This window comes from Heptranchias perlo, chromosome 2 (genome assembly GCF_035084215.1).
Source record: "Heptranchias perlo isolate sHepPer1 chromosome 2, sHepPer1.hap1, whole genome shotgun sequence".
Classification (NCBI taxonomy): domain Eukaryota; kingdom Metazoa; phylum Chordata; class Chondrichthyes; order Hexanchiformes; family Hexanchidae; genus Heptranchias; species Heptranchias perlo.
In genome coordinates this window covers 38,693,884-38,717,872 of record NC_090326.1, presented here as the reverse complement: position 1 = coordinate 38,717,872, position 23,989 = coordinate 38,693,884, and the positions used below count along the sequence as shown (strand labels likewise).

Genomic DNA, 23,989 nt, shown 5'->3' with positions numbered 1-23,989 from the left:
ATGTGGGCCTTTGCCGTCCTATTTTCTATGCTTGTTTTAAACCATATTCTTACATGCCCACTCCTTCGTCTAAGTCATTTATAAACATAGTGAAAAGCTGAGGCCCCAGTAATGATGCCTGGAGGACACCACTAGAAACATCGAAAATTTACAACACAGGAGGCAATTTGGCCCATCGTGTCTGTGCCGGTCAAAATAGAGCTACCCAGCCTAATCCCATTTTCCAGCTCTTGGTCCGTAGCCTTGTAGGTTACGGCACTTCAAGTGCATATCGAAGTACTTTTTAAATGAGATGAGGGTTTCTGCCTCTACCACCCTTTAAGGCAGTGAGTTCCAAACCCCCCCACCATCCTCTGGGTGAAAAAAAATTTCCTCAGCTCCCCTCTAATCCTTCTACCAATTACTTTAAATCTATGCCCCCTGGTTATTGACCTCTTTGCTAAGGGAACTAGGTCCTTGCTATCCACTCTATCTAGGCCCTTCATAATTTTATACACCTCAATTAAATCACCCCTCAGTCTCCTCTGTTCCAAAGAAAACAACCCCAGCCTATCCAATCTTTCCTCATAGCTAAAATTCTCTAGTCCTGGCAACATCCTCGTAAATCTCCTCTGTACCCTCTCTAGTGCAATTACATCTTTCCTATAATGTGGTGACCAGAACTGTACGCAGTACTCAAGCTGCGGCCTAACTAATGTTTTATACAATTCTGGCATAGCCTCCCTGCTCTTATATTCTATGCCTTGGCTAATAAAGGAAAGTATTCCATATGCCTTCTTAACCACCTTGTCTACCTGTCCTGCTACCTTCAGGGATCTGTGCACATGAACTCCAAGGTCCCTCTCTTCCTCTACTCCTCTCAGTATCCTCCCATTTATTGTGTATTCCCTTGCCTTGTTTGACCTCCCCAAATGCATTACCTCACACTTCTCTGGACTGAATTCCATTTGCCACTTTTCTGCCCACCTGACCAGTCCATCGATATCTTCCTGCAGTCTACAGCTTTCCTCCTCACTATCAACCACAGGGCACAGTCACTAGTCATATCCTCCCAATTTGAGTATATACCCATTATCCCTACTTTCGGTCTCCTACCTCCTAAACAATTCCCTACCCATATCAATAGGTTGTCATCAATTCCATGTGCTCTCATTTTTGTTAACAGTCTCTTATGTGGAACCTTATCGAATGCCTTCTGGAAGTCCATATAAATAACATCCATAGACACTCCCTTATCTACCACATTAGTTACCTTCTCAAAATTTCAACTAGGTTCGTTAGACATGGCTTACCATTTACAATTCCATGCTAGCTCTCTCTGATGATCAGTTCATATTTGTCCAAGTGCTCAATCACTCAGTCCCTAATAACAGATTCTAGTAACTTCCCCGCAACAGAAGTTTGACTAATAGGCCTATAATTTCCTAGTTTATCTCTCCTACCCTTCTTAAATAACAGAGTGATTATTTGCTCTTTGGAGAACAATCCCAGATTCTCTAGTCTCCCCACATAACTGAAGTTCCTCATCCCTGGTATCATTCAAAGTAAATGTCCTCTGCACCCTCTCCAAGGCCTGCACATCCTTCCAAAAGTGTGCTGTTCAGAATTGGACACAATAGGGATAATTTTAACCCAGAGCTGGGAAGGGGACGGGGGTCGAATCGCGGACAGGAAACCCGGAAGTACAGGTTTCCCGTCGTACTTACGATTTTGATGCAAGGACGTCTTTTATTTATTTTTTGACGGTTTGCCGTCCGAATGGCCAGTCTGATCGACAGGCTGGCCTCAGTCGGTCAGGAACAGAGCAAGGAAGAGGATGTGAAAAGGTAAGTCTTCAGGTAAGTCTTTCATTGTATGGATGGGGGGGGGGGGTGCATGGGTGGGAGGGGGAGAAAGTCGGTCATTGGGGGAGGGAAATCGGGGGTCATCGTGGGGGGTCCCCCCCCATCCCCAACCCATCCATTTTTCAAAGTTAAAATTCTGCCCAATATTTCAGCTGAGGCTGAACCAGTGATTTATAAAGGTTTAGCATAACTTACTTACTTTTGTACTCTTTGCCTTTGTTTATAAAGCACAGGATCCCATATGCTTTTTTTATATATAAAACAGCCTTATTGTATAGAATGGGCCTGTTCTCTCTGGAGTTTAGAAGAATGAGAGGTGATCTCAATGAAAGATGTCAGATTCTGAGCGGGCTTCACAGGGTAGATGCTGAGAGGTTGTTTCCCCTGGCTGGAGAGTCTAAAACCAGGGGGTATAGTCTCAGGATAAGGGGTCGGCCATTTAAGATTGAGAAGAGGAGGAATTTCTTCACTCAGAGGGTTGTGTACCTTTGGAATTCTCTACCCTAAAGGGCTGCGGATGCTGAGCCGTTAAGTATATTCAAGGCTGAGATAGATAGATTTTTGGACTCTAGGGGAATCAAGGGATATGGGGATTGGGCGGGAAAGTGGAGTTGAGGTCGAAGATCAGCCATGATCTTTTGAATGGCGGAGCAGGTTCGAGGGGCAGTATAGCCTACTCCAGCCCCTATTTCTTATGTTCTTATCGACTTGTCCTGCCACCTTCAAAGATTTGTGTATGTTAAACCCCAGGACTCTGTTCCTACAGTCCCTTTAAAATTCTACCGTTTAGGTTATAGTGCCTCTCCTCGTTCTTCCTTCCAAAATGCATCATTCAACGGATTCAGGTACACAGAACTACACAAAATATACTGAATGTGGTCTTCACCAATGATCTATACTAGGTTACACTGCCTTTTCTCAAACTTATAATCAAGTACTAAGTCTCAAAAAGGGAGACAGAACAAACCTGGGTAATTACAGCCAGTTGGTTTAACATATGTGGTAGGAAAAATGTTGCAATCGTTAATTAAAAGATGCAATAACTAAATATCTAGATGAAGGAAAAATGATTAGATGCAGCCAACATGCATTTCAGAAAAGAAAATCAATTCCACGAGGAGGTGACACGTAAGGGAATGGGGAAATGCAGTGTATGCGGTTTCAGAAAGTCTTTGACAAGGTACCACACAGGAGGCTACTGGAGAAGGTAAAGGAGTATGAAATTAAAGGAAAAGTAGCTAACCTGATTAAAAACTGTCTCAAAAGGAAGGAGAGAGAGAGTAGGAATCAAGTGTCTCAGTGGTTGGAAGTAGGTAGTAGTGTCCCACAGGCTTCTGTTCATAATTACATCAATGATTTGGATATAGGGCTAGAGGGAGTGGTCTTCCAATTTGTAGATTACATTAAAATAGGAGGACTAAAGGAAGCTACAAGGAGATATTGATAAAATGCTGAAATGGGCAAAAAAGTGGCAGATAGAATTCAATGTCAGTAAGTGTAATGTGGTACCTTATGGTTAAAAAAAATTATACTTTGAATGGGGTAAAATCATGTGATCTGGAAGAGCATTGATTTGGGGGTTAAGGTTCACAAGAAATTAAAAGCAGCACCTCACGTAGATAATGCATTTTAAAAAAAATCTAATGGCAGACTGGGTTTTCTGGAGAAAGAGAGAAAAGGAAAGAAAGAAAAAGAAGGAAAAAAAGAGAAAAAAAAAAGAGAAAGAAAAGAAAGACTTGCATTTATGTGCTACCTTTCATAACCTCAGGATGTCTCAAAGCGCTTTACAGCCATTTAAGTATTTTTTTGAGGGCAGAGGTTTAACATCTCATCCGAAAGATGACAACTCCGACTGCACAGCACTGCCTACCAATTGAGCAAAGGCGGACAACCTCAGAGGGTAAAATTCAACTTTAGCGGGGATGGAAAACAGGTGGTAGATCGGTTTTCCTTCAATGAAGTTAATAGGAATCAAGGCAAATAATGAGGAACAATACAACCAGATTCAGCAGAATTATGACCTTTTAGTTAACTGGACCAATAAGTGGCAGATGCAGTTCAATGTGGATAGTTAGTATGGGAACAAGCAACCAACAGAAGGAGTATGTGTTAGTTGGAATAGTGATACAGTGTGTTAATCACAAAAAAGAGCTGGGGCTTATAGTGGATAAATCTATGAAACCAGCACAGTGCTTGGCAGCAGTAAACAGGGTATTGGATAGCATTTGCAGAGGGATAGAACAGAAATATGAAGTAAATGTTTCCTATACAAGGCACTGGTCACATTTGCGTGGAATACTGTGTTCTGGTCACCTATTCATAGGAAGGATAATCCTGCTGCTGAGAGGATATAGTGGCGAGCAACCAAGATGATTCCACAAATTAGGAATTTAATTCATAAGAAAAGGCTAAGGAAGATGGGCTTGTGACCTTTGGAAAAAAGATTTCAGTGATCTGATTGAACTTTTCAATATTTTGAAGGGAATTGACAAAGTTGGTCTGGGCATTTTGTTCAGAATGCTGAAAGATTCAAATACAAGGGACACAATTTTTTTTTAAAAAGGAAGTTAAGAGTAAGAAAAGTTAGATGGAATATATTCATCGAAAGGGTAGCAGAGGTGTATAATTAGGTTATCTGTAAAGGCCACTGATACAGACAGTATAAGTAGGTTCAAGAAGTAATTGGATGTGTTTCTGGAGAGAGAAATAATTGCAAGAAGGCAGTTAGATAGGGTTGATCTCTGAAAAAGGCATTGGCTTCTTGGAGAATAGCATAAAAGTTCTGACGTTCTTATGTTCTAGAATGAAGCTTCCTTTTGGTGGCTATAAAGGCTTGTAGTTGATGTGTTTGAGTAGATTGGACAGTTTCCAAAACTACCTATAAATCAGTATCAGTTAGTAACATTGTACAATCTCTCATTCCACCTCCCATGCCAGTAATCTTTTCCACATACTTACCACCTATTTAGCAAAAAAGTTCCTCCTGCAATTCCGATTTTCTTTTATTGTCCTTAATTTATAAATATGATCCCTTGTGCTTAAATTCTGTACACAACAGAAAAGCTTATTTAGATCCAATTTGTCCAAACCCTTTGTAATCTTAAACACTCTTATCATATCCCACCACAGTCTTCTCCTTACAAGAGAGAAAAGACCTAGGGTAGTCAATCTTTCTCTCACATTATTCTCTTAAGTTCTGGGATCAACTGTGTAGCCCTTGTTTGTACCCCCTCCAATAACTGAATATCCTTTTTGAAATAGGGAGACCAAAGCTGCACACAGTACTCCAAATGTGGTCTCACCAAGACCAAATACTATTTTAAAATGACCTCTCTGGATTTACATGTTATACTCCATATTATGTATCCCAACATCCTGTTTGTTTTTTTTTTAAAGTCTGGGAACACTGTGACTTGGCCACTAAAACCCCAAAATCACTTTACTTATCAGCTATCTCAAGTACATTCCCATTGAGCACATAATCAACATCAATGTTCCCTTCTGCCAAATCTCAAACGTACAATTTTCTGTATTAAATTGCATCTGCCATTTCTCCACCCACTGATCACATTTGTCAAAATCCTTTTGAATTTGTGTGCACCGATATTCGTCATTTGCCACTGCTTATAATTTGGGATCATCTGTTAAATTGGACACTTGAGATAATTCCTTCCTCTAAATCATTTATAAAAATTATTAACTGTGGCCTCAATACTGAACCTTGTGTCACTCCACAGGTAATTGGCTGCCAACCAGATACCTGCCTATGCACTACTACCCATTGTTGTCTACCAACCAAACATTTGCAAATTCATTTTAATATATTCCCATCTATTCCATGGGCTTGGACCTTATGTAGTAGCCTATAACATAGGACAATATCAAATGCCTTTGTGAAATCCAGGTAGATATCATTCACTGTTTCTCCCCTATTTACGAGGTCTATCATCTCCTCAAAGAAATCCAATAATTTAGTCAAGTATGAATTCCTATTCCTAGGACCATGTTGACTGTCTCAAAATAGCTCATGCCCCTCAAGAGGCTCCATGATACTTTCAAACACTTTCCAAACTGTGGAAGTAAGATAAATAATTTGATGCTTCAACCCTCACTCTTTTTTTGAAGAGGGGAGTCACATTTGCTATTTTCCAATCTTCTGGGATTTGACCCGAGTCCAGTGAACTCTGAAAAATATTCACAAGAGGACACAATCATATGAGCCAATTCCTTCAGAATCCTGGGTTGAAAGTTGGCAGAGCCAGGAGCCTTACCTACCTTAAACTTCAACAACCACCCCAATACAAAGGCAGCAGGTGCATGAGGACACCATCAACTCCAAGTTCCCCTCCAAGTCACACACCATTCTGACTTGGACATTTATTTATCGCCATCCCTTCATTGTCACTGGGTCAAAATCCTGGAACTCCCTACCCAACAGCCTTGTGGGAGTACCTTCTACACATGGACTGCAGCAGTTCAAGCCCACTACCACCTTCTCAGGGGCAACAGGATGGTAAATAAATGCTGGCCTTGCCTGTGACGCCCACATCCCGAGAATGAATACATTTTTTTAAAAAATCCTTTCTTGTAATTTTAAAATTTTTTACCTTTTCAACTGCATCCTCAATTCTGGCATCTCGCCAACCGCCCTTCCCCGCCCTTCCCCCCCCCTCCCCCCCTCCCCCTCTCCCCCTCTCCCCCTCCACCCTCCCCAACTTCTTTGGTGAACACTTTTGAAAAATAACAGTTAAATAATTCCGCAATTTCTCTATCTTCAGACACCACTTCCCCATTCTCATTTTTTAGTGGGTCAACCCCTCTTTGCGCCCTTTGTTTGCTTGAAGAATGCTTTACTGTTTCTAGCTATGTTCTCCTTGTGACCCCTCTTTGCAGACCTTGTCAGTTTCTTGCTATTCCTCAGCCAATCTTTATAGATCTCCATATCCCGTTTCTTTCCTGAACATTTAAACATTTTGTATGCTTTCTCTTTCTCCCATAATGCCTTTCACAACTTTGTCAGTAAGCCAAACGGGTCTTACTCTTTTAATCTATCCGTGACCTATCCCTGAGATAAATTGCTTTTACATCTTAAAAACTATCCCTTTAAACAATTCCACTTTCCTTCCAGTACCTTCCCATTTTACCATTTCCGTGCATTCTCTCATAACCTTAAAATCAACTTGTTTAAAAATTAGTTTTTTTTATTGGCTTCATTTTATTTTCTATCCTCATGTCTACCCTGAATGTCAGAACATTATGGTCACCAGAACCCAAATGTTCCCTTACTTCCACTTTGCTTATTGTTTCCTCCTTATATATTAGAACTAAGTCCAATATTGAATTATCCCCTGTGGTGGCATTGGTTGAAGCAGGAATGGTGGTCAGGATACGGGGAAAACTTTCGAAGAAGGGCAGACAAGTACTGAGAAATCTTTTACATCCACCCCGGGTAAGCAGACCGGGCAAGTTTAATATCCCCTCTGAAAGACGGCACCTCCAACAATGCAGCACTTCCTCAGTACTGCACTGAAGTGTCAACCTAGATTATGTGCTCAAGTCTTGGAGTGGGGCTTCAATTCCCAACCTCCTGACTCAGAAATGACAGTGCTTCTAACTGAACCAAGCTGACACTTACTTTATGAACAATGTTCTCTGAAATTTTTGTGAATATAAAAAGGTTGCATTCCACTTTCGCAGTCACTCCTTAAGGCATTTTTTTTAACTTCCTTTCCCTACTAGGATAATTTAATTAGAAGTTCTGTTCATTTTACTGAGATAGTGAAGATAAAATGCAACAACCTCAACTCAAATCTCTGTTTTAATGCTGAAACTCCAAGAGCAGATCAAAAGGAACAGCAAAAGAACTTAAAAAAAGAACGAACTTGCATTTCTATAGCACCTTTCACAACCTCAGGGTGCAACCAAAGTTAATTAAAGGACGTGTTATCTTCACTGTCTCAGTAAAACAAACAGAACTTCTTCATACAATTTTTTTCTCCATTCTCTTAAGTTGTTAACGTTATTTTTGTTTGCCATTCCTTCCCCACAAGGTTCAGCGCTTTTAAAACTCTTCATCCTATCTTTTTCCATAATGAATAAAGCACACATTGCTCGCTTTTTTGGTAGGCCATGGACCACCCCATTTGAAATGCCCACACTATTATGTTGTCACTAGACAACATAAACAAGATTTTTCAATCTCACTTTAATTGTTGTGGAACCTGTTGTGACAATGTAAAGTAAACCCATTTAACAATGTGTTTTATACAATTGGCTGCTACTAGGTTTCACCTCAGTGTTTTAGAAAATAACCTCACACCAAAGAACATTAAAATTACTACCCACAAGTAGAGTTTTCTTGATTCTTTGAGCCTAGATCAAATTTTACATACAATTGAAATTGAATACTTCTACATGATACACCATCTTAGACACTTTTCCCTTTGGAGGTTTAGCAACATCTTGGATATCTCATCAGGAGATCTTTCCCCACCTCCACTGAACAGAAAGATTTCTTTCTGCAACACATCGCTGTTGCCTGTCTGAAGGATGCAGCAAAAAGGCTAAGTTGAACAATAAGGTACACTCCAAGATACAACAGATTTAAAAAACAAACAAACATAGAAGCTAGAGCAAAAGAGGGGGGGAAAGCGGGGAAAGGTTTGAATATAGTTCAACGCTCACATAGAAAGAGAGATTACTTATTGTAGGTATGGCCGTCAACACGGTTTCCTATTTGTTCAATCTCTTCATACAACTTAATCTTATCAAATTAGCACACGAATTGAGGTGGGCAACTCTACTACCAAACAATAAGGCTTATTTGAAGCAAGGCAATAACAAAGATTTCATCATCCTGAAATGTCCAATGAAGGTAGCAATGCTTGGTAAATCCACAATACTCCATCTAGCTGCTTTGCAGATAGTGGTAATTGAAACCCTTAAACCAAATTGTGGCCATATGTGTAAAATTGGCTGGTGGGCTTTCCACGATGTGCCTGACCAACAAAGGAACAGCATTCAGCAGGGGGGTCAAACGCAATTTACACGTGTGCCTGATCCGACAACCTGCACTTGGCGTGGGCCACATTCAGCAAAGATTATTTGGAACGACTGGGGTAGAAACTGCTTTGTGTTTCGCCTGTTTTTTGTGTAAAACGGGCGCAATGTATACTAATACTGGACACGAGGTCCTACACCTAATCTGCTCTGGCAGTATGGCCGCCGCCACATTGGTCCTCTCTGTTTTTAGGCATCCCTGGTGGCCGCCTAAAATCAACGTTGATCAATTTAAATGTGCTGCACCTGTTTCAGGACCCTTCGGCAAATGCATAAAATAAGAAGTGGAACATGTGCCGATTAGTTTTTCCTGCAAAGTTGTCCTTCAAGGAACCGCCGGAGACAATTCAAGAAACAGTAAAGAGCGCTTCTCTGGCTCCACAGCACTGCTGCAGGCCTGCAGTCGGCACTCTTGCATTTTCCTCCACCCACCAAGCCGCCCCGCCCCCCCACCGAGTCCCACTCTCGCCAAGCCGCCCCGCCCCCCCACCGAGTCCCACTCTCGCCAAGCCGCCCCGCCCCCCCACCGAGTCCCACTCTCGCCAAGCCGCCCCGCCCCCCCACCGAGTCCCACTCTCGCCAAGCCGCCCCGCCCCCCCACCGAGTCCCACTCTCGCCAAGCCGCCCCGCCCCCCCACCGAGTCCCACTCTCGCCAAGCCGCCCCGCCCCCCCCACCGAGTCCCACTCTCGCCAAGCCGCCCCGCCCCCCCACCGAGTCCCACTCTCGCCAAGCCGCCCCGCCCCCCCACCGAGTCCCACTCTCGCCAAGCCGCCCCGCCCCCCCCACCGAGTCCCACTCTCGCCAAGCCGCCCCGCCCCCCCCACCGAGTCCCACTCTCGCCAAGCCGCCCCGCCCCCCCACCGAGTCCCACTCTCGCCAAGCCGCCCCGCCCCCCCACCGAGTCCCACTCTCGCCAAGCCGCCCCGCCCCCCCACCGAGTCCCACTCTCGCCAAGCCGCCCCGCCCCCCCACCGAGTCCCACTCTCGCCAAGCCGCCCCGCCCCCCCACCGAGTCCCACTCTCGCCAAGCCGCCCCGCCCCCCCACCGAGTCCCACTCTCGCCAAGCCGCCCCGCCCCCCCCACCGAGTCCCACTCTCGCCAAGCCGCCCCGCCCCCCCACCGAGTCCCACTCTCGCCAAGCCGCCCCGCCCCCCCCACCGAGTCCCACTCTCGCCAGCCGCCCCCCACCGAGTCCCACTCTCGCCAAGCCGCCCCGCCCACCGAGTCCCACTCTCGCCAAGCCGCCCCGCCCACCGAGTCCCACTCTCGCCAAGCCGCCCCCCCACCGAGTCCCACTCTCGCCAAGCCGCCCCCCCACCGAGTCCCACTCTCGCCAAGCCGCCCCCCCACCGAGTCCCACTCTCGCCAAGCCGCCCCCCACCGAGTCCCACTCTCGCCAAGCCGCCCCCAACTCCCCTCCGAGTCCCAAGCTCACCAACCATCCGCCCTCCCGAGTGAGTCCCAATATCACAAACCCATCCTCCCTGATTCGCAATCTCAGCATTCACCACTTCCCCCCCTCCCCATGTCCCAAACTCACCGAACCCCCATTGGAGTCCCAGTCTCTCAATCCCTCCCTAGTCCCTGTTCACTCTCTTCCAGTCCAACCACACACCTCTACCCTCCACAAGCTGGTCCCATTTCCAGTCATCTGAGCAGGGGCCGGCTCTCTGTCTCTGTTTGGGTGGTGATGTCACGGAGTGTGGGGGGAGGGGGGGGGGCGCTGCAGCGGCACGAAATGTAAAAGTCGTAGTTCTCCTGGCTGTTACAAGTTACGCCAGAAAGACTCGTATCCTATTGCGGTAGATTCAGCAACCTTCCGTGCAGGACACCACAGGGTCGGATTAAATTTTTGATGCGGAACGCATGTTTGACACCCCTGGCATAGAGACATATATCATAATAAAAACAGCTAGCTTCTGTTTAATAATCGGTTTGCCTCAAGCTTTGTTACCAAACAAAACAATTATCCAGAACGTCCCTTATCCTTAAAATACAAACCCCTCTGAACGGCAACAAAATACTTTTTTTCAAGGGATTGATGGGTAAAAAGTCAGGTCAGCATCATAACTGCTGCAAAAAATGAAACTCTTAACATTTAAGGCAGAAGTGATAGATATGCACTTATGACTACTGTAGATAAGCTACCTAGTCTAATCCACTATCCTGTTCACTCCCCATATTCTTTCACTATTCCTTTATGTCAAGCACCAAGGTTGCTATCTCTTGGCTCAACTGTAGCACGCTCACCTTTGAGTCAGGAGGTCATGGGTTCCGAATGCCACTCTTGGACTGGCGCACATAATTGAGGCTGACACTTTAATATAGTACTGAGAGAGTGCTGCACTGTCGGGGGGTGCCACCTTTCAGATGAGACGTTAAACCGAATTAACTGTTTACAATGCAGTGATTGTTTCAACACAAAGCAGGAAACTGCAGAAACCACTGATATACCACATAGGAATTGGAGTAGGCCATTTAGCCCTTCAAGCCTGTTCCGCCATTCAATGACATCATGTCTGATCAGTGACCTAACTTTATATACCCGCCTTAGCCCCATATCCCTTAATACCTTTGGTTAACAAAAATCTATCAATCTCAGATTTAAAATTAACAATTGAGCTAGCATCAACTGCCGTTTGCGGAAGAGAGTTCCAAACTTCTACCACCCTTTGCGTGTAGAAGTGTTTCCTCACTTCACTTCTGAAAGTCCTGGCTCTAATTTTTAGCCCATGTCCCCTAGTCCTAGACTCCGCAACCAGCAGAAATAGTTTCTCTCTATCTACTCTATCAGTTCCCCTTAATATCTTGAAAACTTCGATCAAATCACCCCTTAATCTTCTAAATTCCTGGGAATACAACCCTAGTTTGTGTAATCTCGCCTCGTAATTTAACCCTTGGAGTCCAGGTATCATTCTAGTAAATCTACGCTGCACTTATTCCAAGACCATATTCTCCCTAAGGTGCAGTGCCCAGAACTGAACACAGTACTCCAGGTGTGGTCTCAGCAGGGCTTTGTATAGCTGTAGCATAAATTCTACTCCCTTGTATTCTAGTCTTCTAGATATGAAGGCCAACATTCCATTAGCCTTTCTGATTATTTTCTGTACCTGCCAATGACATTTTAATGATCTATGTACACGGACTCCTAAGTCTCTTTGGACTTCCACTGTTTCGAGCTTTTCATCATTTAGAAAGTACTCTGATCTATCATTTTTTAGGTCCAAAGTGGGTGACCTCACACTTGCCTACATTGAAATCCATTTGCCACAGTTTTGCCCATTCACTTAATCTATTAATATCTCTCTGTAATTTTATGCTTCCCCCTACACTGCTTACAATGCTTCCTGAATCGAGAGAACTTTAGAAGATTATAGATAGGGCATTTGCAATGTTCTCATCTGCTTACTTTAAAACCCTGGGATGGAAGCCATCTGATCCTGGGGATTTGTCACTCTTTAGTACTTTTATTTTCTTCATTACTGTTAATTTGCTTACATTAATTATGGTGAGTCCCCATTCCTGATACAAAATTAGTTTCCTTGGGGTGTCTGGTATGCTATCCTCTTCCTCCACTGTAAATACTGATGCAAAGTAATTATTTAACATGTCCGCCATTTCCTTATTTTCATTTACAATATCACCATTATCAGTTTTTAAGGAGCCCACATTGCTCTTGACCACCCTCTTTTTCCTAAATACAATAGTAAAAAATGTGTTAATTTTGGTACCCCTTGCAAGTTTCTTTTCATACTCCCTTTTTGTAGCTCTTACTATCGGTTATGTCACCCTTTGCTATGCTTTGTATCTCTCCCAGTCACAGGACCTGTGTTATTTTTTGCACGTTTGTACTTTTATTCATGACTCATTGTTCCTTCTACAAAGTATACATTTTGTAAACCTTCGAGATTGCTACAAGCACTAGAATTAGGGACAAAAGTTCAAGATTAGAAGAGAGACGGTGGGGAAGCACTTTAGATTTAACTACTTTACGCTGGGGGTGGTGAACACGTAGAAGGGATTGTCCAGGGAAGTAGTAGGCGATGATGGTGTGGAAAAATTTAAAGGTGCATTGAATAGCTATTTGAGGGAGCAGGCGATTGAGAGGTATTGGTTTTTGTGACTAGTCGGACTGCAGAACTTTTTCTGGTCTTATACCGGTCCGGTATGTTCTTCTAAAGCCTCATAATAAAAGTATCTGAGTTTTCAAATCTACTAAATATATGCTAGAAGTATCCAACTGCTTTGCCTTCATGAGCTACTTAGGTCTATACTATGGAGCCGTACAGTCTCATATACAGTTTAAATCCAGTTTCAATTAATTTGCATATATCTCAAGTTGCTGATACTAAAATAAAAATTGATATTCTGCTTTCGAAATTATCCGCCAATGAAGCAAGAACAGCCTGTTCCAAATCTCCAGGCCCCAGCAATTCAAACAGGACAATCCAGTGAATAGGAAATGAAAGTATAATTAGAATAGAGTTTAGTGACTGCCAGTGGCCCACAAGCCATATCTTGGACATCCCTGACAGATACAAAGACCTGTTATTATTTCTCACTTCAATGCTGCATTTTGCAGTCTATAGTAATCACTGGGCAGATCTGTGTAATCTCAAGGAATTAGTATGAGCAGTGGCTGATCTTCATAGTAATCCTATTGCATTCTCATTTAATTGCAATTAACAAACAGTGAAAAAGTTGAAAACGGCATAAGCAGTTTCTTCAGTTAACTAAATTGGACCTATAGTATTCTTGCAATAAAAGACTGTCTTATTAAGGTTGTATGTAAATTAAAATGCACATTCACGCCCAGCAAAATGAACAGACAGACTTTGCTGCCATGTTATTACCCAGCCAAAGCTAATCTCGGGTTTTAGGATCAAGAGAACTAGGACAAATAGAGGGCGATTGGTGTCACAACTGTAAATAGCACTGGGAAAAGGCATCAGGTCTGCGAGCTCTGAGACAGTTCTGGGATTACAGCCACAGGGTTATGAGAACTGAAAGGGATCTGGGGATGGAGCAAAAGTTTGGGGAGGGCAATGCTAAGATCCAGCAGGACTCAGGAGTGGATTTTGGATGATTTGGAGGTGGGGGGGGGGGTTGAATATAGTCTGCTGGTAATAGGATTTGATGGTATCTGGGTGTAGTGTGGCGACCAGGATCCAAGAACAGAATGGGACCCAAAGTACCACTGGCCCGTTTCAAACTATTAGGTTCCAACTCTCAACTATGTCCCTGCCCATCCACCTCCTTTCCCGATCCAACTACTGTCCATTTTGCATTCTCAGGTACCCCACCACCACTGATTTCCTCATCATAAACTGGTTCCTGTCTATATGTTCTTGCCTTAAAGCATTTAAGTATAAATTTCCTGCTTCTTAAAATTAATGGGTGGATCATCACAGGCTGAGGGTGTGTAACTTCCTGATATGGAAAAGGGAGAAGTGGAAAATTCAGTACTCTACTAGTGAGTTTGCTGACTTATGCAGACTTTAATAAATATAAATCATTGACAAAAAATTACCCCAAAGTTCATTGCTTATGCAGTTTCCAGGTTTTTACATATAAAAAAATTCCATAAGTCTCAAAAACAGTACAGAAGATAGATTTTTTAGCTATTTTCTACCGCAATAAACAACAACTCCATTTTCTATTTAAAAAACCTCTCTTTTCTAACCATCAACAAAGAAATCACAATCACAGCCATTGCTATTCACAGGTGTTGCCTGTCACAACTGAACAGTTCATGGCAGAAAAAAGCACTTCTTCATAAATGTCATCACTTGTGGGAAATAAAGCTTTGAGAATTTCCAGTTTCTTTCATAGTTTTTTTTTTAGAAAAAGCAAAGGAGCTCTCAAATCTTCACACAATGAGGATGTACTCTTCTACTCTCCAATTTCTGTTGATGCACTGTTACATACTGGGAAATACTGAAAACTGCATATGCTCAGAATCCACAGGTGTGTTGTACGGTAAAAATATCCAGTCAAATTCCAAGCTTTTGAGGCAGGCTGAAAATTTTAATGGGAGTATTAAAATGCATGAAAGTCAATTCAATTGGTAAATGCAATTATCTTATTGTGAAATGAAAAAAAAAGATTTTCTAATTCCATTTAAAACCCTATTTTGGACATTGGAAAAGTTCAGTTTCCGAGAAAAATGGCAGGTGAAAATGTTTTCAAGAAGCATTTTCAATATAGCAGGGGAAAATTCTAGGTTTGATAATAGAGAGGGAGAGCAGGATTAATAAAGCCATTGGAATTGAAGCAGAAGGCTTAGCTGAAATAGAATGGAAATATCACAGCAGAAAGGGAAAGAGGCTTTGTGGTAGTGAGATAAAAACATCACTGTAATCAAAAAATTAAATGAGATAACCAGGAAAAAAGAATACGAGTCAATATTCCAAACAAACTGGAATGGATTGGGTGGTATGTACGTGAGTGCACAAAGCATTCAAAATAAAATTGGAGAGTTACAAGCATTAATAACTATAGAGACATGATACAGAATCCATATCAGGGACATTGCTTAGATCTGGAAAGGTTTGGGAACTCAATATCCCTGATTATAACATTTTCAGGAGATATAGGGAGGGACAAAAAAAAGGGTGGTTGGCAATGTTAGCAAAGGATTCTATCATCGTTCTAGAAAGTAAGGATATCCAAGGGAGTTGTGTTTGTCAGGACAGAATCTATATGGACAGAGTTAAGAAACAGGAAGGGAAATAGTACAATTCTTGGTGTGCATTACAGGCCACCAAACAGCAGAGATGAGACAGAGAGGGAGATCTGCAGACAGTTCAGAGATCTGTAAGAACAACAGGGCAATAATATTGGATGATTTTAACTCTCAATGGTAGGCTGGAAAGTAAGTATGTGATCGAAGTAGGGAACACTTTTTAGAATGCTCCCAGAACAGTTTCTTCAATTAGTTTGCTTCAAGTCCAACAAAAAAGAAGCATTGTTTGATTTAATTCTAGGAAATGAGGTGGGGTAAATAACTGATGAAAGTAGGAGAACATATGAAAAATAACAACTACAACATAGTTGAGGAAGCCGAGCCATCTCCCCTTGATTTTCAATGGCAGCACCATAGCTGAATACCCCATTGCATCAGGGATGTACCCCGAGCCCTACCAATTCGTTCTGAGCGCTGAAGCTCATATGTGACTTTGCTTACATTTATTTGTTTGTCCCATTGATATTCTTTGGGCCTGGAAAGGGCTGTTTTTGATGCTGCTGGTGATGGGGATGCTGATGGTGATGGGGATGCTGATGGTGACGCTGATGGTGACTGCATCTTAAATCAGGACACCAAGATCTGTTAGTATCAGCAACTTGAGATAATTAATGGGAACATGGACACTTCTGCTGTATATGGACAGTGTGACATTTCCACGCCGGTCATATTTATGATCTCTCTGAGCGACTACAGAGCCGAATTTTGGATGCTTTGCTGTGATTTGGTATTCACAGGGTTAAAATACTCAAATCCCATTTTATTTAGGACCCTTGCGGTCAGTTAATTTTGGCAGTCTGGATTGGATTTAAAATCCGGTCCCAGTAAAAAAAAAGGTGCTCCGCTGCCCCAGCCAGTCTTCAGCAGCAATCTTATCAACTTAATTGTGATATTAACTCTGCTCTCTCCTGCTGCTTGGCTCAATCACTCTTTGCCAACGATAGTATCCGTTTCTATCGAAGGAGCGTCCGACTCCAACAGCAGGTGTCAAAGGAGAAAAATGTTCCAGTCCTGAGCACCGATGGACGCGAATAAAAAAGGGATTAGAAGCTCAAAGCTTGTTTTTAACTCGCTCGCAATGCGCGCCTCGATAACTGCTCGCCAGGCCCATTCCCTTCAAACCCGCCACAGACCTCAGTTGCACCAGTAGCCCCGTCACATCTTGACAATCAGGACGGCTGTCTGTGGGCAGCTGCAGACCCAAGCCCCGCGGTCAGGTCTCATACTCACAACCCGGTGTCAATCAATCAATCAATCAATCAAATCAATGAAGCCTACCCAGTGTCAGCTGCTCGCAGCGATCACCTCACTTGTGCCGGTTGCTACAGGAGACGCGGCCGTTATCCCGGTGCAGCTGCTCTGTTTATTTTCACATCCCGGCTCTCCTCCCCCGCCGCTCGGCCGCTTTCTCCTTGGTAACGCGGTACTACGCCACGCCACGCCCTCGAGCCACACTGCGCATACTCACCAGCGCCCCGCCCCGCCCCGCGCCGAGCCGCTCTGGTGCTTGGACCCCATCATCGGCCGGAGGCTGAGGCCGCACTGCGCAGATTCACTCGCGCCTCAATTCGGAGCTCCACTGCGCAAACTCGCGATCTCACACCCTCCTCTCTCCCCTCCAGCTGATCTGCGCAGACTCGTCATTTCCCGGACTACTGGATCACACTGCGCAGACTTATCGCCAGGTGACCTGAGAGCGGGAGTTGACACATTCGCTACTGCGCAGACTCGTCGCCAGGTGACCTGGGAGCGGGAGTTGACACATTCGCTACTGCGCAGACTCGTCGCCAGGTGACCTGAGAGCGGGAGTTGACACATTCGCTACTGCGCAGACTCGTCGCCAGGTGACCTGGGAGCGGGAGTTGACACATTCGCTACTGCGCAGACTCGTCGCCAGGTGACCTGAGAGCGGGCGTTGACATCCTTGTGCAGAGACGTTCAACTTGTGACTTTTTATTGAGTGTTTAGGCCCCCCTTTTATAAGAAGGGGGGGGGGGGTTAGGGTGTGTTTTTATGTGCAGTAAATCAATAAACCCAAAATAAGTGTCAAATTATAATTTTATTATATCGATCCAGGATGCACTCCAGTCCCTGCGGTGCCCACCAGTCGCGGAAATTCAGCTTGTGACTATTGTGGCGAATCCAAAAGTTTCGCAACCTTACTGAAAGAGGCCTAACCTCAGGAGAGGCTTGATGGTTCTTCTCCAGGGATCAGTCTCCACGCATATACTCCATGCTTGAGTACATGGCCACTAGGAACACACTCAAGACAAATTGCCTCACTACAAGACCAGTGGCATGATGGCATCATTAATCAAAGGTGAACCTTCTTGCCCTCCCCCCCACCCCCCCCATGACAATTTGAAGGTTCTCATGGAAGAAGAGACACTCCTGCCATTAGCACAGATTTGCAAAGTGAATGAGTCCCCAGGTAATCCAGACAATCGTGCTTGGCAAAAAGTAAGTGAAGTACTCCATGGCGCTATATCATCAATGGATGCCTATTTGAGCACTGTTCCAGAAGGAGATATGGAATAGTTGGAGAGGGCCTTCATCAGGGAGGCTTCCTGCCATCAAGTTACCAACAATAGCTTACTCACTCAACAAGCCAAGTCTTCAGGCCATAAGGAACAAAGAATTACCTAGAATTACTCAGTAACAATGCATTCAGTGTAACACACCACAGCCCAATAAATGCAATAAAGATGACCATCAGAATCTGAAGAGAAATTTGCAGCAACAATTTCTTGGTTCCTATGGAAATAAGATACCATCTCACAGATGAATTTGGGATTAGTATACAGATGATCATGATGCCAGATAAGTATTATCAATGATCAGTTCCTCGATTTCACTAACCCCTTGTGCTGAAACCAAAATTAAAAGAACTGTCAACCAGGTGAGGAATTTCAGGTCATACATTGTGATGGCTTCAAAGATAGCATTTGTCAATTTTTGTAAAATTAAATTTATGCCACAGGAAGGGGGCTATTCAGAGATAACTTTTGAAAATTTCACATGATACAAGATAGTAACTGATGCTCTCCCAGTGAGCCTGGAGCAAGTAGATTTTGAAATGTGCAAATAGTCACGGCATGGATCAGAATCGAGCTAGAAAGAAATACTTGCATTTATATTGCGCTTTTCACAACCTCAGGACGTCCCAAAGTGCTTCACAGCTAATGAAATACTTTTGAAGTCTAATGTAAGAAACATGGCAGCCAATTTGCGCACAGAAAGGTCCCGCAAACCATGTGATAATGACTAGATAATCTGTTTTAGTAATGTTTGAAGGATAAATATTGGCCCGGACACCAGGGATAATTCCCTTCTCCCCCCTCCTCTTCTTCGAAATAGTGCCATGGGATCTTTTACATCCATCGAAGAGAGCAGACTCGGCTTCATTTTAACGTCTCATCCGAAAGACACCACCTCCGACAGTGCAGCCCTCCCTCAGTACTGCACTGGAGTGTCAGCCTAGATTTTGTGCTTGAGCCTCTGGAGTGGGGCTTGAACGTACAACGCACTCAATTTGACCCTGAACTCTGCAAGTCTGATTAGCTTCAGCTCTAGACCCCATCACTGCTTTATCTAATGAGGCTTTCATGCATGGATTGAAGAAACAACATCCTTGTAGATTTGCATGTTGGTTTGATGTTTAGGACAAAAAAAAATGCCTAAGTAGATACACAGAGAAGTGATTACATTTGAAAGATATGGTGTATTAACAGTGGTGTATCCATCTTGGCTGATGCTCATTAGAACACAGGCCACACAGCTGAAATGTACTTGGCAGTATTACAGGAGCAGATTACTTCATGATAGGCGGGTACAGTACTGTAGTGATTGTGTTACTGGGCTAGTAATCTGGAGGCCTGGACTAATAATCCAGAAAAAGTGAGTTCAAATCGCACTATGGCAGTTTGAGAATTTGAATTCAGTTCATAAAAATCAGAAAATAAAAGGAAACTGTCAAATTGTCATATAAATCTAACTGGTTCACTAATGCCCTTTAGGTACAAAGATGTTGTTTCTTCAATCCATGTATGAAAGCCTCATTAGATAAAAGAGTGAGAGGGTCTAGAGCTTAAGACCGTAATAAGACCATAGGAGCAGGAGTAGGCCGTTCGGCCCCTTGAGCCTGCTCCGCCATTTAATGAGATCATGGCTGATCTGATCTTTACCTCAACTCCGCTTTCCCGCCCTTTCCCCGTATCCTTTGACTCCCTTGCTGTTCAAAAATTTGTCTAACTCAGTCTTGAATGTATTCAATGACTCAGCCTCCACAGCTTTTTGGGGTAAAGAATTCCAAAGATTCACGACCCTCTGGGAGAAGAAATTCCTCCCCATTTCCATCTTAAACGGGCAACCCCTTATTCTGAAACTATGCCCCCTAGTTTTAGATTCCCCCATGAGGGGTAACATCTTCTCAGCATCTACCCTATCGAATCCCCTCAGAATCTTGTGTGTTTCAATAAGATCTCCTCTCATTCTTCTAAACTCCGATGAGTATAGACCCAACCTGTTCAATCTTTCCTCATGAGACAAACCTTCCATACCTGGAATCAACCTAATGAACCTTCTCTGAACTGCTTCCAATGCAAGTATGTCCTTCCTTAAATAAGGGCACCTGGACTGTACGCAGGACTCCAGGTGTTGTCTCACCAGCACCCTGTACAGTTGTAGCATGACTTCCCTGCTTTTATACTCCATCCCCCTAGAAATAAAGGCTAATATTCAGTTTGCCTTCCGGATTACCTGCTGCACCTGTATGTTGACTTTTTGTGTTTCATGTACGAGGAAGCTAATCAGACTTGCAAACCTCAGGGCTAAATTGAGTGCTTGGCTCAGACCTAGGCCTGTGCTGTGTGGGTCTACTTCTGTGAGGACATGCAGGTTTTCAAGCTGATAGAGTAAGGTTATGTTGTAATAAGAACTGCTCCACAACCTTCATGGCATGGCTGACTCTTAACTGCCCTCTGAAGTGGCTTAGAAAGGCCTAGCACTACCTTCTCAGGACAGCTAGGGATGGACAATAATGCCAGCCTTGCCAGCATCCCAAAAATGAAACGGTTAGTGTGGGACCCATGTTACTGCTGTCTACATCTCCTTCTGTGAGGAGGACATGTTGGCTTCCATTTTGAAAAAGTTATATTAAAAATTATATCCAATTCCCTTTTGAAAGTTACTATTGAATCTGCTTCCGCCAGCCTTTCGGGCCGTGCATTTCAGATTATAACAACTCGCTGTAAAACAATTTCTCCTCATCTCCCCTGTGGTTCTTTTGCAAATTATCTTAAATCTGTATCTTCTGGCTACCGACCCACTTTAAAATTACATATAGAATGAATTGTATGTATAGAAATTCTGTGTAAATTGAAATGAAATGAAAGAATGGAAGAATTAAATTAGATTGTACCTGAAAAAGTTTTTATAAAATGAAAGAGGGATATCCAGTGGCATTGCTCACTGTGAGTTGGAGGATATGGTTTCTCTTTTACCTGTCATTGTTATGCATGTTTTGCTGTTTTTTTCTGTCTGCCTCTTCTAATTCTATTAAGCCAAGCACTTAATTATGAAATTAAGGTTTGTAAAATAAAGACGTGTATATATTACAAAATTTACAGTAAAATTATTACACTAATCTATAAAATCACATTTTTTGTTTTGAAGTACCTATAATAATTTCTGTTGGATAGCAGTGCCCTTCTGAGAAACATGATGCTGTTAGACTATTCCATTGTGTACTACAAATGTAACAAGTATAAAAGAATTGTTCAATGCAATGTATGTAATCATGAAATGTATTTAATATGTAACCACACATATTGTATTAATCATACGTTTATATTAACCACATTTATTTTAGTTAACCACATTTATTCAGTATATTAAGATAGTTAGCTTGGACAATGTGTATTTAAACCCCACAAGAAGAATCTAGAATGTCTGGCAAAAAGGCAAGCTCCATTCCCCAAAAGACATGAGGGGAACATTAAGTGTCTTGCCATTGTCTAGAACATGTTAGTTTACCAGCCTAATCTCCTCATCAAAGTTGATGAGGTTAAGTCTGTCCTCCTCAGCAAGTTGATAACGTTAAGGCAGCACCTTCAGCCAGGATCTTTTCAACAAATGGATGAGGTTCAGTCTGGCCTCTTCAGCAAATTTTTTTTTTATTCGTTCATGGGATGTGGGCGTCGCTGGCGAGGCCGGCATTTATTGCCCATCCCGAATTGCCCTTGAGGAGGTGGTGGTGAGCCGCCTCTTGAACCGCTGCAGTCCGTGTGGTGAAGGTTCTCCCACAGTGTTGTTAGGTAGGGAGTTCCAGGAATTTGACCCAGTGATGATGAAGGAACAGCAATATATTCCCAAGTCGGGATGGTGTGTGACTTGGAGGGGAATGTGCAGGTGGTGTTGTTCCCATGTGCTTGCTGCCCTTGTCCTTCTAGGTGGTAGAGGTCGCGGGTTTTGGAGGTGCTGTCGAAGAAGCCTTGACGAGTTGCTGCAGTGCATCCTGTGGATGGTACACACTGCAGCCACGGGGGTGCCGGTGGTGAAGGGAGTGAATGTTTAGGGTGGTGGTGGATGGGGTGCCAATCAAGCGGGCTGCTTTGTCCTGGATGGTGTTGAGCTTCTTGAGTGTTGTTGGAGCTGCACTCAGGCAAGTGGAGAGTATTCCATCACACTCCTGACTTGTGCCTTGTAGATGGTGGAAAGGGTTTGGGGAGTCAGGAGGTGAGTCACTCGCCGCAGAATACCCAGCCTCTGACCTGCTGTTGTAGCCACAGGATGTTGATGGTGGGGGATTCGGCGATGGTAATGCCGTTGAATGTCAAGGGGAGGTGGTTAGACTCTCTCTTGTTGGAGATGGTCATTGCCTGGCACTTGTGTGGTGCAAATGTTACTTGCCACTTATGAGCCCATGCCTGGAAGTTGTCCAGGTCTTGCTGTATGTGGGCACGGATTACTTCATTATCTGAGGGGTTGCGAATGGAACTGAACACTGATGATGTTAAGTCAGCATGCCACATGATCCTCAGCAACAGTGTATAAAGATACAGTTCAAACAAAAGTTCAGGGTAGAGGAACCCTGATGGTGCAGACTAGATTTGTCCAGGCAGATGTCAATGCTAGCAGGAGCCTAACGCCTGTGTAGTCTGATGAAGTCTTCAGAAAGTAGGATCCGCGGGATTAAAGGTTTGCGGGATTCAAGGTTTGGGGGCTGAGAGGATCGCGAGAGGCAAGAGGCCAACACATGAGCTCTACCCAGCATGGTAGCAGGTAATATATCTCCAATTTCCATTCTGTAAACCGTTACTTAAATATTAAGTGTATTAAACTGTTCTTTGCAATAAAGTACTTGCCACTGAAACCAATTGGTGTCAACTTGAATCTTTCAGAACTGGGAAGTAAGTAGCAGAGCAGAGGCTCCCTAAGCAATCCTAGACCCTATTCTCAATAATGCTTATGTTCATATTCTTCGCTGGGCCATCACAAACAGCTAAGCGAGCAACTCCTACAATTCTGAACATGCGCCTTTGCCTGTATTTCCCAATGTTCTACTGTGTGAGCATACGCACTGAAGAAAACATGCAGCCTGCATCAGTATTATTCTCTGCAGGCAGCCTGTGCATATTCAAAGTCTCACATTCCTCAGCTTATTACAGTAATTATGAGTTTCCATTTTCTAAAAGGTATGGGTCCCAAAAATCCTTCCAATACCTCTCCATTGATCAGTTCAGTGGGACTGACCTCGCTTGGTTCCATTCTTATCTCTAAACCAGAGCATGTCTAGCAATAGCTTCTCTTTCCAACTCTGCACTGTTACTCCCAAAGTCCCCCAAGGATCCATCATTCCCCCCGCCCCACCCCCACCCCCTCCCCCCACCTTGCTCTTTCTCATCTGCATGCTTCCCCCATGGCATCATCATCCACAGACATGGGGCCACTTGGGGTCATTCCCCTTGACCCCTCCCTTTCTTACTTCAGAGGCTTGGATCCACCCAGCCCAAGTTCCTGTGCCAATTGACTGCGGCTGGGATTCTGTGCGGAGGCCCTTTATCCATGTGTCTTGCCAGAAATTGTGCCTTCTGCACCCAACTTCCAACTCAAGACCATTGTTGAGGCTGAGGATTGTCCCACCTGGCATCTGTTTAGCATGTGTGGTAATGAACTGCAGGGCAGATATATATAAAAGCGTTTTTAACCATGCTAATGATTGTTTTGGGATGACACAAACCTTTATAATCATGCCAGTGATAACTTTCTTCGAGCACAAGACAAAGCTGGGTATTAAAATAGTTAGTTACATGTGTAGTTGGGCTACTGATTATTTACC

The 23,989-nt window shown here is 43.7% G+C and overlaps 1 protein-coding gene and 1 long non-coding RNA gene across 8 annotated transcripts in view; one reads left to right on the top strand and one right to left on the bottom strand.

Annotated features, from left to right (window-relative positions):
- mak (male germ cell-associated kinase) overlaps nt 1–17,335 on the bottom strand; it is a 136,214-nt gene extending 118,879 nt beyond the window's left edge. For 4 of the 7 annotated variants that reach the window (XR_010966607.1, XM_068001746.1, XM_068001744.1 and 1 more), the window contains exon 1: nt 16,930–17,092. The gene's annotated coding sequence lies outside the window, so the exon portion shown is untranslated. Of the gene's footprint in view, nt 1–16,929; nt 17,094–17,119 lie in introns of those variants that run through there. The other 3 variants (XM_068001747.1, XM_068001749.1, XM_068001745.1) reach the window with 2 other exon arrangements.
- LOC137337607 (uncharacterized) lies at nt 17,147–23,027 on the top strand. Its single transcript, XR_010966608.1, has 2 exons — nt 17,147–17,548; nt 17,728–23,027. It is a non-coding gene; the product is annotated as an uncharacterized lncRNA (long non-coding RNA).
- The last annotated feature ends 962 nt before the right edge of the window (nt 23,028–23,989 follow it).